Raw genomic sequence first — 13360 nt, 5'->3', positions numbered from 1 at the left:
AGCTTCAGCAGGTTACTCCCCACCGCCACGAATTACTTTCCTTAGTGGCACCTTGCCTTTCTCTCTGCCCTATCCCCATGCTTGTGAATCTCTTCCCCTCTCTGTCATTTACTTCTGTGAGCCATGAGGCTCTCCTGACATTGATAGAAAAGGTGAGACAGGGGGAAAGCTTCGTGCCTCACATGTTCATATAGGCAGTGGATCACAGGGCCATGTAATACAGTTACAGATTTGAAACAAGGTTCCTGTTCTCCATGCCCATCTCACTTTCAAATTGTTTAATAAAGCTTTGCTTCTTCATAAGGCATCTCAGAGGGCCAGTGTCTAATTCCTCTTTGGGGGAATGTGGTAATATGAATACAACTAGAATTTCATAACAGAAATATTACAACAAATAAAATATTGTTGAAAGCTACATAGCATAAGGATAATGCCATATGTCATTAAAATGTATTTATCTTTTAATTGTCATATTAATCATTTGATCATGTGGGCTGTAAACTTATCATGAGTTTCAGCTGCATTAGGAAGGGGCCATAAAATTGTAACTGAAAACCCTCACGCCACGTACTAAACTGTGACTAATTTTACCTATTCTGACATTATCAACCTTCTCCAGTTGTTTTAATATCCTTGTAGAAATATTAGCTCGACTGTTTTATTATGTTTGCGTCTTGCTCTGTGATGTCTCATTTCTTCTGTATAAGTGCTATTACTAATAGTCAAGCACATGAAGAAGGCTAAGGACTACACGGTTTTCTTTAGAGTACAATTATTGCTGGATAACACTAGAAAATGCACAGGCTTTCCAGATGAATGTGTCTAAACACAGAAACTATTTTACGTGGAAACAATCATCAAGATTAATGGCTACTATGGTTCATTATCCATTGTATTTTAAGGAAGCTTATCTGCAACCTAAACCATCAACAAATAAAACAGAGGTTAGGATCATGGTCCAGTCTTTCAAGAGCATGTGTTATAGGATGTCTCTTAACGCTGTTCAAAGCACTTTTTGTGTGCATGCATTCAATTGACTCTCAACAGGATTGTTCTGAAATTTCTCGATGGGCATGTACATGTGACTGAGGAGCATAATCTGGCCCCTTGTGAAAGCCTGACAGTCTCTGTCCAAAATGTCATGAGGCTTTGAATGTAAACTTACATATCCTATAGATATCTTAGTCCAGTGCTCTTCACCCTAGATTCAGCAACAAAAGATGAACAACTGCAATAGCCACAGAAAGCAGATGAATCCTGAGAAAAATGGATTTCAGGAGCACTCTATCTATTTACACAGAGCAGTTATACAATATCTAAGGGCAAATGATGAATCCCTGAATCACATGTTGGTTAAAGCTAGAATAGCACAGAAGTTGCCAGTTTTTTTGAATGCCGAGGAAAGGAATTTTATTAGAATCGGAAAAGTAATGTTATTCTGAGACCTACTCTCTTGCTGCATCTGTCTCTCTTTCTTCCATCTCTGCTATTTGTTACATTTCTGCCAAGAGCCTGCCTGCCCTCTAAAGCCTGGGTTCTAGCTACAGATTTAAAGAAATAATAGAAGTGTTTTATAGTTTTTGCTTCATAATGTACTCCTAGTAACTTTATGTAAGATACACAGCATGCAAGACAACATTAAAGAGAATGGAAGGTTCAATTTTTGATTCCTTCAAGAGTTTGTTTTGTTTGGTTTGGTTTTGTTTTTTAACAAACTACAGAACATTCTCTGATGTTAGGGAGTTTTGTAATTCACATAACTGAAATGCTGATGAGTAGCAGCCTTGGAATGAGATCTTAACTGAAGATAATGGGGGTGATCATATAGTTTACTCTGTGGGCCTTGGATCAAGCCCTGAGAAATTTTTATTTTTTAGGTTGTATATTCTGATAGGACCACATAATTGCCACATTCATCAAGAGGTGTTCAAAAGCAGACAAAAGTATGGTTATAATCTCCCAGGATTTTCACAAGGCTGGAGCTACACTGCATTGTTATGTTGTACTGAACTTTCAGGTAATTATTTAGTTTAATATGTCTCCGGGGTTTTCCATGACACTGGAAACTGATTAGAAATTTAAAGCATATAGGATTAAAAACAAAACAAACTGAATTTGAAAGAGAACAGGCTTTTCTCACAACAAAGCCAATTTTCTTATCTGTTCCAGCAGCAGATCAGCAGTAGGAGTTAATATGAAGGCAACACATAGGTAAATGGCTCTGGTAAATGAATCTTCATCTTTCTAGGTGTCCTGTGCTTGGTTTAAGCAAATATATCATTCATAGCTGGCTATCCCTCAATTCAGTCATGACAGGATGTGCTTTTGTCCCATTTGGGACTACATCCCTATTTGGATTATGTATATATTTGCATAGATATTGGCTCCTGCTTTACTAACAGGGGAGAGGCATAAAAGGGAACTTCCCTTGGAATGGCAGGAAATAAATTTTTGGTATGTACAGGTTCCCCATAATCTTAAGTTTACTAGCCAGCAAACGGGGTAAGAGTAGCCACACTCTTTAATTAACTCATTTTTTTTCCCCCATGGCTGTCAGCAAATTTACATTTGGCTGCATGAATCCAATTTCTGTTGGCAGCACAGGCACTGAGACATGTACGGCTTGTGCAGATTGCAGCCTGCATCCGTGCTTAAATACTGAACTCTGAATTTCATTGCTAGGCTGTTCAGTGCCCCCACAATGTCTTTCAAAGTCTTATAGGCTCTGGTTTATTGTATTACCTTTGTTGGTCTGAAGTGCAGTAATTTATATTTGTCACAACTGCCCTTCATTTGGTGTGGTGCAACCTTGGGCTTTTTTGTCTTGTCTTTTTTATCAGTGAATAATTAAAACCACATAAACAGTTGATCTTGGTGATATAGCATACAACACCAAGATGTCTCATGTAAAAGCCATGTATTTTTACTTCCACTGTCTCATTTGCTTGAACTAGATGAAAAAATCGTTGTCATGTAAAATTAAAGATGATAATAATAGGCGCTATTATTCTGTTTACTGCATGCTGCTAATACAGAGATTTAGATTTCTCCTGAGGAATGTTTTGATGTATATTTGTTTTCAATTAAATTTGCATATGCTGCTTTAAAGAGAAAGATACTCTATTTATCTCCCTATTTGCTTTCACTGAGGAGGGAATAAAAGTTCCATAGTTCTCCCCCTTTGCTGCATCACTGTAGGGGAGCCCTGTATTGTGCATCATAAAGAGATTGGGAAGCTGGGTAATTAATCATGAGCTTTTATGTAATAGAAAGTTTAAAATTCATTAGCTTTATATCAGAGTGAGTGTTATGAGGGAGAACATGTTGTGAATGAGAGGGAGAGCCTTATAATTAAGGAAGTGTGTAAATAATAATGAAAGTCATTAGTGCCATTCAGTTTGTAAGAATGTCATAATGTAATTGGAGCATTAAAGTGAAATTTGCGATGACAAACATTAACGATACAAAAGAGAGAAAATGTGGTTATCTTTAGTTTGACGGATAATGTCAGCTTTCTCACAAGGCCCAGATGGTGCACAGGAAAATGTTATGAACAGTTTTGTTTTATTATTTTTTATGATGTGATATTTGGGAATACGATGTCACAAACACACAAGGAGGTTTGCATTTATGAATAGTGCCTTGCAAAGTACAGAGTCCAATGCTGAGTGACCGAAGCAATAAGTCCTGTCATTGGTGCAAGACCATTGTTGCAATTAAGGTGAGGTGTGGTGTAGCATGGTATTATGAGGCTGTTAAGTTTTCTGTCTGTCTCTCTCTGGATATTTTTTTATTAAAAAAAAAAAAGAGAGAGAGGGAGGGAGAAAAGTAAGAAAATGATTTAACAATTATGCAGGAAATTATATGATGCTAAAATTGTACCATGTTCTGCTGTTTCAATGAAGGGACTTTCTACAGTATTGTGCATTGCAAAGGCTATAATTTTAGGGCGTGAAAATATGTAGATTCCAAACAAAGGAAAAATTTAAATATGTCTAGTGGATAAGGCAAGGCGAAACAAAAAAGAAGGCAGCTGGAGAAAATTTGGGGGGACTGTATTATTTTAAGGGCAGTGACTGAGAAATAACTGTGCTTAAGACTCTAAGACCTGAAAGGTCCAAGACCAAAAAGTGCTGGAAGCTTAAGTCTTTGCATTCTGTCTGTAAAGCAGAGCATTATGGGGTTTCATACTGCCCCCATCACTTCGTGTTGAATGGACCTAATTTTTACACAAGCAGTCATCCATTCTTTACTGTGTCTTTTCTGCAGCCCACTAGCCAACACAAAAGTTGATTCCAAAGTGTTCATTCATGACCAACGTTTGCTGTTTGCTGCTTCTCTAACTGAACAGGTTAATAAATCTTGGAGGCATAGGCACAGATGGTCACAATTTTACAAAATAAGAACTAGCCTTTCTTTTCTTTACGTTTAGTTTAATTCCAGCCTTTATATTAATTTGTGTATTGATTACAGATTTTGAGAATTAGTCTGTGATCTGGCAGGTTCATCCCTATTCAGGTAAGACATATGTTTTGTAGACTTCTCTTTTAATTATTCCTGGTATAATAATGTTCAAGATGTGACTATCCAAAATACCAGCGGCCACATCTTGAAACCATCATACTGTTTTTACCTGGTTTAGACTCAGGCAATAAACCCCAACCTTCTACAAGTAGACTTCAGATTGGGGATCCTAAAAGAGCAATAATTACCGAGCCTCTTTAAAGAGTGATGTACTGAACTCCATCACTTCGTGTTTATGTTCCTGAGTTAGCAACCCAGCCTTGCAGTTGCATCCACAGGAGTTCAGAGGTGGGAGCAGCTGTATGTAAGTCAAGGCCAGTGCCTATCTCTCTGGGAGGTCCCCAGTTGGCTTCCTCTACATTATAGCTCAAATACAATCAACATTTAGGCATTGTGGGCAGCAGGAAAGCTTGAAGCCCCAGGGTTAATGTAGGTCTGGGTTCTGCTCACTGGAGGTCAGTGCTGTGGCTTCCTGGCCAGTGTGAACTTCAGAGTGAACTGCAGTGAGGTCGGGTGGGCTGCAGGAAATCAATGCATCCAACTTGCACAGATGCCGTGGCCAGGGTCCTTTCTAGAGATTCTGACGGGAGAAGATAAACACTGCTCTTAAAAAAAATTTAAAGGAAAAAAATGGTATCTGACTGAAGAACACCAACATACTAGTGTGACATCCAGTTATTTCTGAAAAATACCTGCGAAGTAGATCCGGGCGTGATGTCAATGGGTGCCTCTTCTTAAGTTATTATATTCAAAACATGCATTTTGGAGAAGGCTAGATGTTTCTAGAAGAAAAAGTTAAGAGTGCAACATGTTCAGAAGAATTTCAAATGGAGAAATCAGTAGTTGGCGAGTATTCTGGGTTACAGGGTCTGATCGGCACAGCAAGTCTTCTGTGCTTCACCTCCAAATCATTTGCCAGCTGCAGCCTCTAGGTTTTCATATGGTATCTGATCTACACAGTGGCACTGCTTATTTAACAGGTAGTGCCGTGGGTTGCATCTATGTGCCCTGACCAAAACACAGAACAGAGATGTGCTCAACATCACCAAGACTCAGACTCCTCACTACATGAAATAATAGCTAAGCTGAAATACCTCATAGTCTGTATGATACATCTCTGTCTACTTACAGCTGGGATGATGGTCTTTTCTAAAATATACTGGTGTTGCTTTTGAGTGTCAAACCAAGCATACAACTCCATAATAATGTTTTACTGATATTCCTAATATTGCTACAACAGGAATTCTAGAAGGTAAATGGGATTCCTCTCAAGATTGTTTGTTTCTTTTTTCCCCTCTCTGTCATTTCCTAGATCCACTTGCTCACCCATGAAGGTCCCTAGCCCCCCACCTTCCCTTCTGCCAGAACACCTGTAGGTCTGGTGATGGTTTAGCTGTGAGAGAGGCACCATGTACCTTTGAAAGCCTGTACTACGCACATCTTACTATGGTAGCTGAAAATTGTCACCAAAGCTTGTCTGCTCTCTAGATGTGCTGGAAGGAAAGCTATGCTTTTACACTTTGCTTTAGATAAAAGACTACAATAAAGGATTTTCTTGGTGAGATCTTGACAGGAAACTGCTTTGTGCTAGTGAAGTTATTTGTGATTCTTATGGGTCCTAAGCCGAGGACTTTAACTTCCCCCCTGCAAATGCTGTGTTTGTCATATATCTCCTTAGGGCCACTCATACTTGTAAACCAAGCAGTTCCTGGGCTCTTAGGTGACCCTGAGCCGTTGGGTTATTAAAGCTCATAAATCCTATTGAAAGATTTTGGAATTTCCTCAGCTTGATTTCTTCCCTACTGTACTCTAATATATGTAAGTAGCACACATTCTCCACAATGAATCAAAGGTTGCAACATAACCAACTCACTGCACTCCCTGCTTTTTCTCACCATTTTGTCTCCGGCCTATGCTAACACCACAGCTCACAGCATTCTTGTTGACTCCCTTTTCTTGCTGTTCTTTCTCCTATCACTGCTTGTCTTGTTTCTTTGCTCTAATGTGCATGCTGCACATATCTATTATAAAAAAATACCATGATGCGAAGTTCCTATATCAGAGATGTGTTTCTGTCCAGAGCAACCAAGAGCTGCTCACTGCCCGAGGTTCTCAACCTGTTATGGCTCTTTAAATGTCGTCTGCAATATGACTGAGTCAGAAGGATACTGGGCTGAGCCCTCTGTGTGGCCTCTAGAATACTTTGAAACATCCTTTTTGACCTGCCAGACGCCCTTTAGCCCATGAAACAGTCCACTGGTCCCTCTAACGCTGTAACCTGAAAGTCCTCCAATCCTTCTGCCTATGAACATAAATTAAGAACGAGAGGCCATTTGCATCAATGCTAGCTGTCAAAGCTAGAGTTCAAATTCCTATTAATTTTCTTTTGAGAGTCACAGCTGAGCAGGAACTGCAGTTTCTGGTCTTAAGGGAGGATCAGATGACTTTTTTTTCTTTGTGGGGTGAGGAACTCCACACTGGAATATCCTTTTCAAGATACACAGATACAGCACATCAAACACTTTGGGATTTCTAAAAGAAACTAAGAGGGGATTTGAAATGTCAAACACAAAGAAATGATGCTGTGCTTTTAGTGGGAAAAAAATACCCTTCTCGGCCCCTCTAGCAACAGATTATATTTTTAAAGGGTTGTTCACTGATCTTCCTCCAAAGAGAGAGTCTTAGGTTTAGGTACCTGATCTTAATCCTAATGAAGCCCATTGCAAAATTCTCACTGGCTTCAGTGGGAATAGCATAAAGCTTCCTTTTTTTTTTATCAAATGTGAGCTACCAGTACAAGCTGTACACAAATTGCTTGGTTAATTTTCCTTTACTTGTGATGTTGTACCTGGAACAAATATTCCAGCCTCTCCTGAGAAGTGTTTGAAACCAGAGTAATTTGGCTGCATTTACATATTGTAAGGTGCCATTTTAAATAGAAGTGCAGTATTTTTAAGTCCATCTGCAAATTATGCATGATTGATATTTTTTTAACACGTAGGATGTAAAAATGGAAAAAAGTTTAAAAACAACAACTAAAACTCATCTCTTTTACAGAAGATTATGACAAAACACATCAGCAGTTAGCTTCCCATACTGTTGTGCCTCAGTCTGAATCATTCCATAACTCCAAAACACAATAGACTTCATATGCTAGCTTTGTTGCAATGAACAATGACTTGAGGCAGAAGAAATGTGCAACCAGTCATGCAAGCTTTTACTAATGGATTAAGTAACACTGCATGCCTTCTACTACAGGAATCTCCTGTGATCGCAGAACTGCATAAAGCTCTGTATGTTTGTCTGACATCACCTACTTCCAATCTGATGTCGGTTTTTGAGAGCCAGTTAAGGTTTTCTTGACTTCTAAGTGCAATTGAGGTAACGTAGTTAGAAAGTGTGCTTGCAGTGAACAAGTAATACAATCTGTTGTCATGCTTTGAAAATACCGAAAGCTGAAGAGTTTGGTGTTGCCTATTGGAATTTTGTGTACGTATAATGCATGTATGCTTCACTGCTGTAGGGTGCTCCTATTGCACAAGGGCACTGTGCACTATCGAAGTCCCGGAAAGCATGCACTGGGGGTTAATTAAATCCTTTATTCAAGTAAAGGTATTTGGAGCTGTAGGTCTTGTGTCTTTTTTTTTTTTTTTTTTTTTTTCTGATTACCCGCGAAGTCTGGCTATGCAACAGACAGAAAACAGTGTCAGAAGTCTGAAGAGTTTATCGAATTCTGCCTCTGTTTAAACACACAGCTTCTGCTGACTCCCAAGAGGCTTAAATGGACAGTTATCCCTGTGCATGTTTACAAATCAGCACAGGCAGCAGCAAACCATGCCATGGTTCCCCATCTCTCAGATATTATGATTGTACAATGATTATGATTTTTCTTTCTGCAAAGAAAAGTCCTGAAGAGGGGATGTAGGGTGCATATTGTGTTAAGATTCATATCTGACTCCAAGAAGGTCTGAGGTGACTTCTCAACAAAGGGAAGCAATTTCACTTCTTTACACATGCTGTGTTTGATGCTGCTCACCATTCTGAATTGAAATACTGCCTTTCACGATCCTGGGGATCCGTTATTTTTTCCTGTTTCCCGTGTTGCTGTAGCTGGCATCTTTTAGCATTTGGTAACTTGCCCCAAGCACATCCTGCCACACAGGAGAGTATGGAGTGAACTGCCAGGACTACAGCTTGGATGAATTTTTATCTGCTGACAGATCTGACGGATAGCTTTGGCACTTCCCGCTCGGAAGACACTCCAATATCCCAACGGTGGGAAACAAGCTGTGGACACGTGGCTGTTTTACTTGTTCATTGTGTCTAGTTACTGGGGTAAGGTTTTGAAACATTCACTCCCCTCACCCCCTCTTCTCCTTGCAGGTGAGTTGCAAGCCATCTAGTGAAGGGATGATTGAGTACTGCTGTAATGTCCTGATGCAGCCTGCATTCTCTCCTTTAGCTGGGCAATCTGCTTGGGTGGGAGGGGATGTTGTGAAGCAGCCAGGTGAGGTCTTCTGCATTTCAGCGCATGTTCAAAATAGTTTTGGCAGCCATTTCGGAAAATGAACTTGAGTCCACAGTAGAGATGGCTGAAAGGAACAATTCAAAACCAAAGAAGTGGTCCTTCCCCAGTTGCCAGCTGTAGCGTGGCGGTGCCAGTCTTTTTGCTTTCAGATCCAACTTGTAGCACACGGTGTGGGGATATGCTAAAGAATGAAATTAAAAGTAGATGGAGCCACACGCGATCATCCTAGGAGTAAGCCACATCGGGAGGTGCATTAGCAGAACAGGTTTTGGTGCGCCTGCCTGAATGCCTCTGATCACTTGAGGCGTGCACCAGGAGCCTGCTAATGCACACCCTGTCGTGGTTCACTGCTTGCTGTATTCTTCCAGTCTGATTCCAGTCAGCAGTCCCTGGTAAAAGCAGGTGTTTGCTTCTGAGGGGAAAGAGGGATTCCAGGGATACCAGGACAATACCTACTAAAGCAAATGTTTCCTCCCAACCTTCTGTGTATTTGTCTGTGTTTGACTGGTACATGAGCTCTTCTACATGCGTTAATTGTGGCAAACTCTCTTTTGTAACAAGGACTTTCTGAAAGTACATAATCAAGGGAGTGCATTTTCAACTGTATATTTTAAATAGGAATTGTCTGTCTGTGGGAGTTCGGTTATTTGTATCGCTGTAGACAGAAATGATCACTATACTTCATAGTACCTTGCCGCTTTGTACTTATTGACTGTTTATGTTTAATCTATAGGATTACTAATTGCAGCTAGTACCAGACTCTTCTGTCTCCTTTCAGGTTATTGTAGTGGAGGGCATTGTACCAGATGCATGGCTATTCACAGAGCATGCATTTCCAGCAGCTGAATTGCTGGATCTGCTCTAAATGATCTATGGCAATTACATTTGGCGTTGTACAGCTATAATTTTACTGCATATTAATAGCCACCTAGCAAAGAGGTAAATGCCCTTTTCTTGGCAGGGTGCAAAATGAATGCCTGGATGTATTCAATTGGGTAAGACGAGGCTCGGTTTTTAAACGGATAGCAGGGGTTTGATGTATTGGAAATGCATGTGCTGGTGAAATGTCTGTTTTCCTCTGCCTTGGTGGTGTGCGCTGAGCCTCCTGGAGAAACATCATCAAGCCAGAGCCTAGATGGAGCCACGCTGGGAAGGAGGAGGGGAGGGGGAAGGGGATCATGTGTCCCATTTTAAGTGGCTCATCTGCTACCACCCAAAATCTGCTGCAGTCTTTTTTTTTTTTTTTTTTTTTTTTCCCCTCTTTTCAGCAGCTCCGCTGAGTGGTGCAGATGCTGTCAGGTTTCAAGAGCAAAAACAATAATTAAAACCACCCCTCCCCAGACCTTCCCTAAAGCTGTCCTCTGGAGTCAAGGGCCCATTTTCTTGTTTTTTTTTTTTTTGGGGGGGGGGAAGCGATGGGGAGTGGGTGGAAGCAAATAACAAGGAATCGGAGGAGACTAACGAGCGTTCTCCTTATTAGCGCTGCTTGAGGGCTTTGTCTCCGCTCCCGGCTGGGGATGGGCTGACGGGGAGGGGTTGGGGAGGCACTGCGACTGGAGGGCCCGGCGTGCGGGAAGCCACACGCACGCACGGACACACATCAACACACAGAGCGCGGCCGGGCAGCTCCTCGCCCCGCTCCGGCCGCGCAGTTCGCGGTCGGCGTGTGTGTCGGGGTGGGGTAAGGCGGCAGAGGAGGGGGCGGGGTGGGGGGGGAGAGAGAGGGCGCAATGGCGGCGGAGCCAACGGCTCCTCCGAGGCGGCCGTTGGCGCGGCCGAGCCAGCGCGGGCCGGCGCGGCGGCGCTGAAGCGCGCAGCGAGCGCGGAGCCGGCGAGGAAGCGCCAACGATAACGCGCCGCTGCCTCCGGGCCGAGGCGCACCACGCTGCGTGGGCGGGGAGAGAGAGAGAGAGACAGAAAGGGAGAGGGAGAGACTCGCAGACAGACAGTACAGCCCGGGAGCGCGGCACATAAAGGAGGGGGAACAGGCAGGGAGAGAGAGAGAGGAGCGAGAGGGGGTTCCAGTCAGGCACCGAGAGAGCGGACAGGCAGCGGCCAGAGGCAGGGCAGGCGACGGCAGCCCGGCGGCGGACCAGGGCGACGCGAGCGGAGCGGGGAGAGCCGAGCCGGCCCCAGGCGGGAGGCGGCCGGCGGGGTCGGGCCAGCAGCGGATCTCCTCCCGCGGAGGAGGCGGAGGCGGAGGAAGAGACCATGTCTTTCAGGAAGACAGGCACTGTACTGTAACGGCAGCGTTATCTGCAGCCAAATAAACCAGCCAACCAAAAAATAACAAACAAACAAACAAACAAATAACCCAGGCCACCAAGACGCTGGGGGCAGATCCCGTTTTCAGGCAAGGTAAAAAAAAAAAAAAAAAAAAGGAAAAAAACAAAACCAAAAACCAAAAAAGCCAAAGCAGAATCTGTAGACATTTGTGTGGCGTGATGTTCTTTGTTGTTGCGATTTTTTTTTTTTTTTTTTCCTTCCAGCATGTGTTTTCTGTCATTTCGTTGGAGTCATTCGCCCCCCATCCCCCCCTCACCCCTCCCCGTGATCTTTCAGTTTTTGAGGTCAGGGCGGCTTGAGCATGTGGAGTAGGGGGAGAGGGGAAATAGGAGCTGTGCATGGAGCTGGGGCTTGCGTTTATTACATGCGATGTGCAATTATTTATAGCAACTGCAGGATTCCGACTCTTAAGATGCGGTATTTACCAGAGGGGGAATGGGGGAAAAAAAGGGGGGGGGGGTCGAGAGAAAAAAAGGATGTCGTTCATAGTCTAGTGGGGCAGGATGATACCGGTGTTGAAGCCGGAGCCTCGCACGGGATCGCGGAGCGGCAGGGCAGAGGTGGTGCCCGCCAGGTACGGCGCTGAAGGAGGGCTCGCCGCGGGTCCCGGCGCGGCCCCCGGGCCGCCTGCCCCCGCGGAGGGCGGCCCTGGCGCCTCCGCAAAGTTTCCGCCGTCTGCCGGTAACGACCGGAGGCGCTTCTGGCGGGAGCCGCGCCGCCTCCCCCGGCTCCGTCGGATCGCGGCGGGGCGGCGGCGGGTCGGGCTCGGACGCGGAGGTGAGGTGACCGGAGCTGGGTTTGAGGGTGACGCCGGTGCTCCTCGGCTCGGAGCCGGTGTCCGGGAACCAGGCTTAGGCTGGGGAGGGGAGCGCTACGGGAGGGAGCTGTGAGGGGAGATCTCCCTCCTCCCAGCGGTTCTTTTACCTAAAATATATCAAACTGTAAAAAAAACCAAACCACCTAACTTCTACTCGCTGATTTGTGAACAACATCGACGGTAACGCTTTTAAAAGCCGTGCTTTGCTGGAGGTAAAGCCTGGGCTTGTTTGACTTGCATTGTTCTTAAGGGTGGCGATTTGAGGGTAACGTGTACTTGATGCTTCCTTAGCATGTCTTTTTTTTTTTTTTTTTTCTTTTTGCATGCAGTGAAGGAGGATCACAGTCCAGGAGTTACGGTCACATTGTTAGGTATCCTAGCAGTCTGTTTTCATTAAAAAAATACTTAATGTTACTCTGCTTAGTGTAATTCTGCCTACTTGTATGTGCGTTTCAACGATATCGCTTGTAGATCTAACCAAGACGTGCTTATCCAGTGCAGCCATTGCGCAGTCTTGTTTAATTTTTGTTTTGTTTTGTTTTGCATTCGTTTACCGTTTCGGCCAGCGGGGGGAACACGCCGAAATTTCGGGTGCATTTTTTTCCATGCTAGGTGTGTCTTTGCGCCTCCCGTCTTTGCGCTTCCAGGTGTGTGCGGTTTTGTTTAAATTCATCCCGCTGTCGTGTGATATTGCTGTAAATGTGCCGGGAGGGGAAACAAAGGCGTTAAAGAGCAGCACAAGTGTTTGTTGATCACCTGTTTGACTTCTCTACCATTGCGCTGAGCTAGATGCATGCCCGGTGTGCGTTCTTCTAAATGGCATATGTAAATTTTAGGCAAGTACAAGGCAATTGTAGTTGAGGGTGATGGGGAGGGGGAGGAAAAAAAACAATACTGTAAACTGACCTGCAACTTTTCAGTCCAATAATTTAACTGCACGATGATTTCTGTTTTAGCAGTCTTCGTCACTGATCGAGGCAAGTTTGTGTGCACTGTTAGGTTTGCAAATTGCTAATCTCGCACTGACTTTTCCTCTCAGTTCCCAACTGGGCACGGTTACCTTGAGAGCTGTGCTATCAGCGCTGTCAGAGCATGCTCCGGTGGGGAGATCGGGTGTGTTCTATTTTTAATACTATTTAATGAAGATGCTTCTCACTCTGCAATATACGAAGCATAATGGAAGAGCAGAGCGATGATTGGTTATG

General features: G+C 43.7%; 1 protein-coding gene across 10 annotated transcripts in view; it reads left to right on the top strand.

Annotated features, from left to right (window-relative positions):
• ARPP21 (cAMP regulated phosphoprotein 21) overlaps positions 1-13360 on the top strand; it is a 200030-nt gene that overhangs the window by 48872 nt on the left and 137798 nt on the right. Inside the window, exons 1-2 of one of the 10 annotated variants that reach the window (XM_065627570.1) lie at positions 12059-12115; positions 12485-12526. The exons of the other annotated variants lie outside the window; for them this stretch is intronic. The gene's annotated coding sequence lies outside the window, so the exon portion shown is untranslated. Of the gene's footprint in view, positions 1-12058; positions 12116-12484; positions 12527-13360 lie in introns of those variants that run through there. 10 annotated transcript variants of the gene reach the window in all.

The sequence above is a fragment of the Caloenas nicobarica genome, chromosome 2 (assembly GCF_036013445.1).
Source record: "Caloenas nicobarica isolate bCalNic1 chromosome 2, bCalNic1.hap1, whole genome shotgun sequence".
Taxonomy (NCBI): domain Eukaryota; kingdom Metazoa; phylum Chordata; class Aves; order Columbiformes; family Columbidae; genus Caloenas; species Caloenas nicobarica.
The sequence above is the reverse complement of the archived record's forward strand: the minus strand, read 5'-3'. Positions and strand labels throughout refer to the sequence as shown.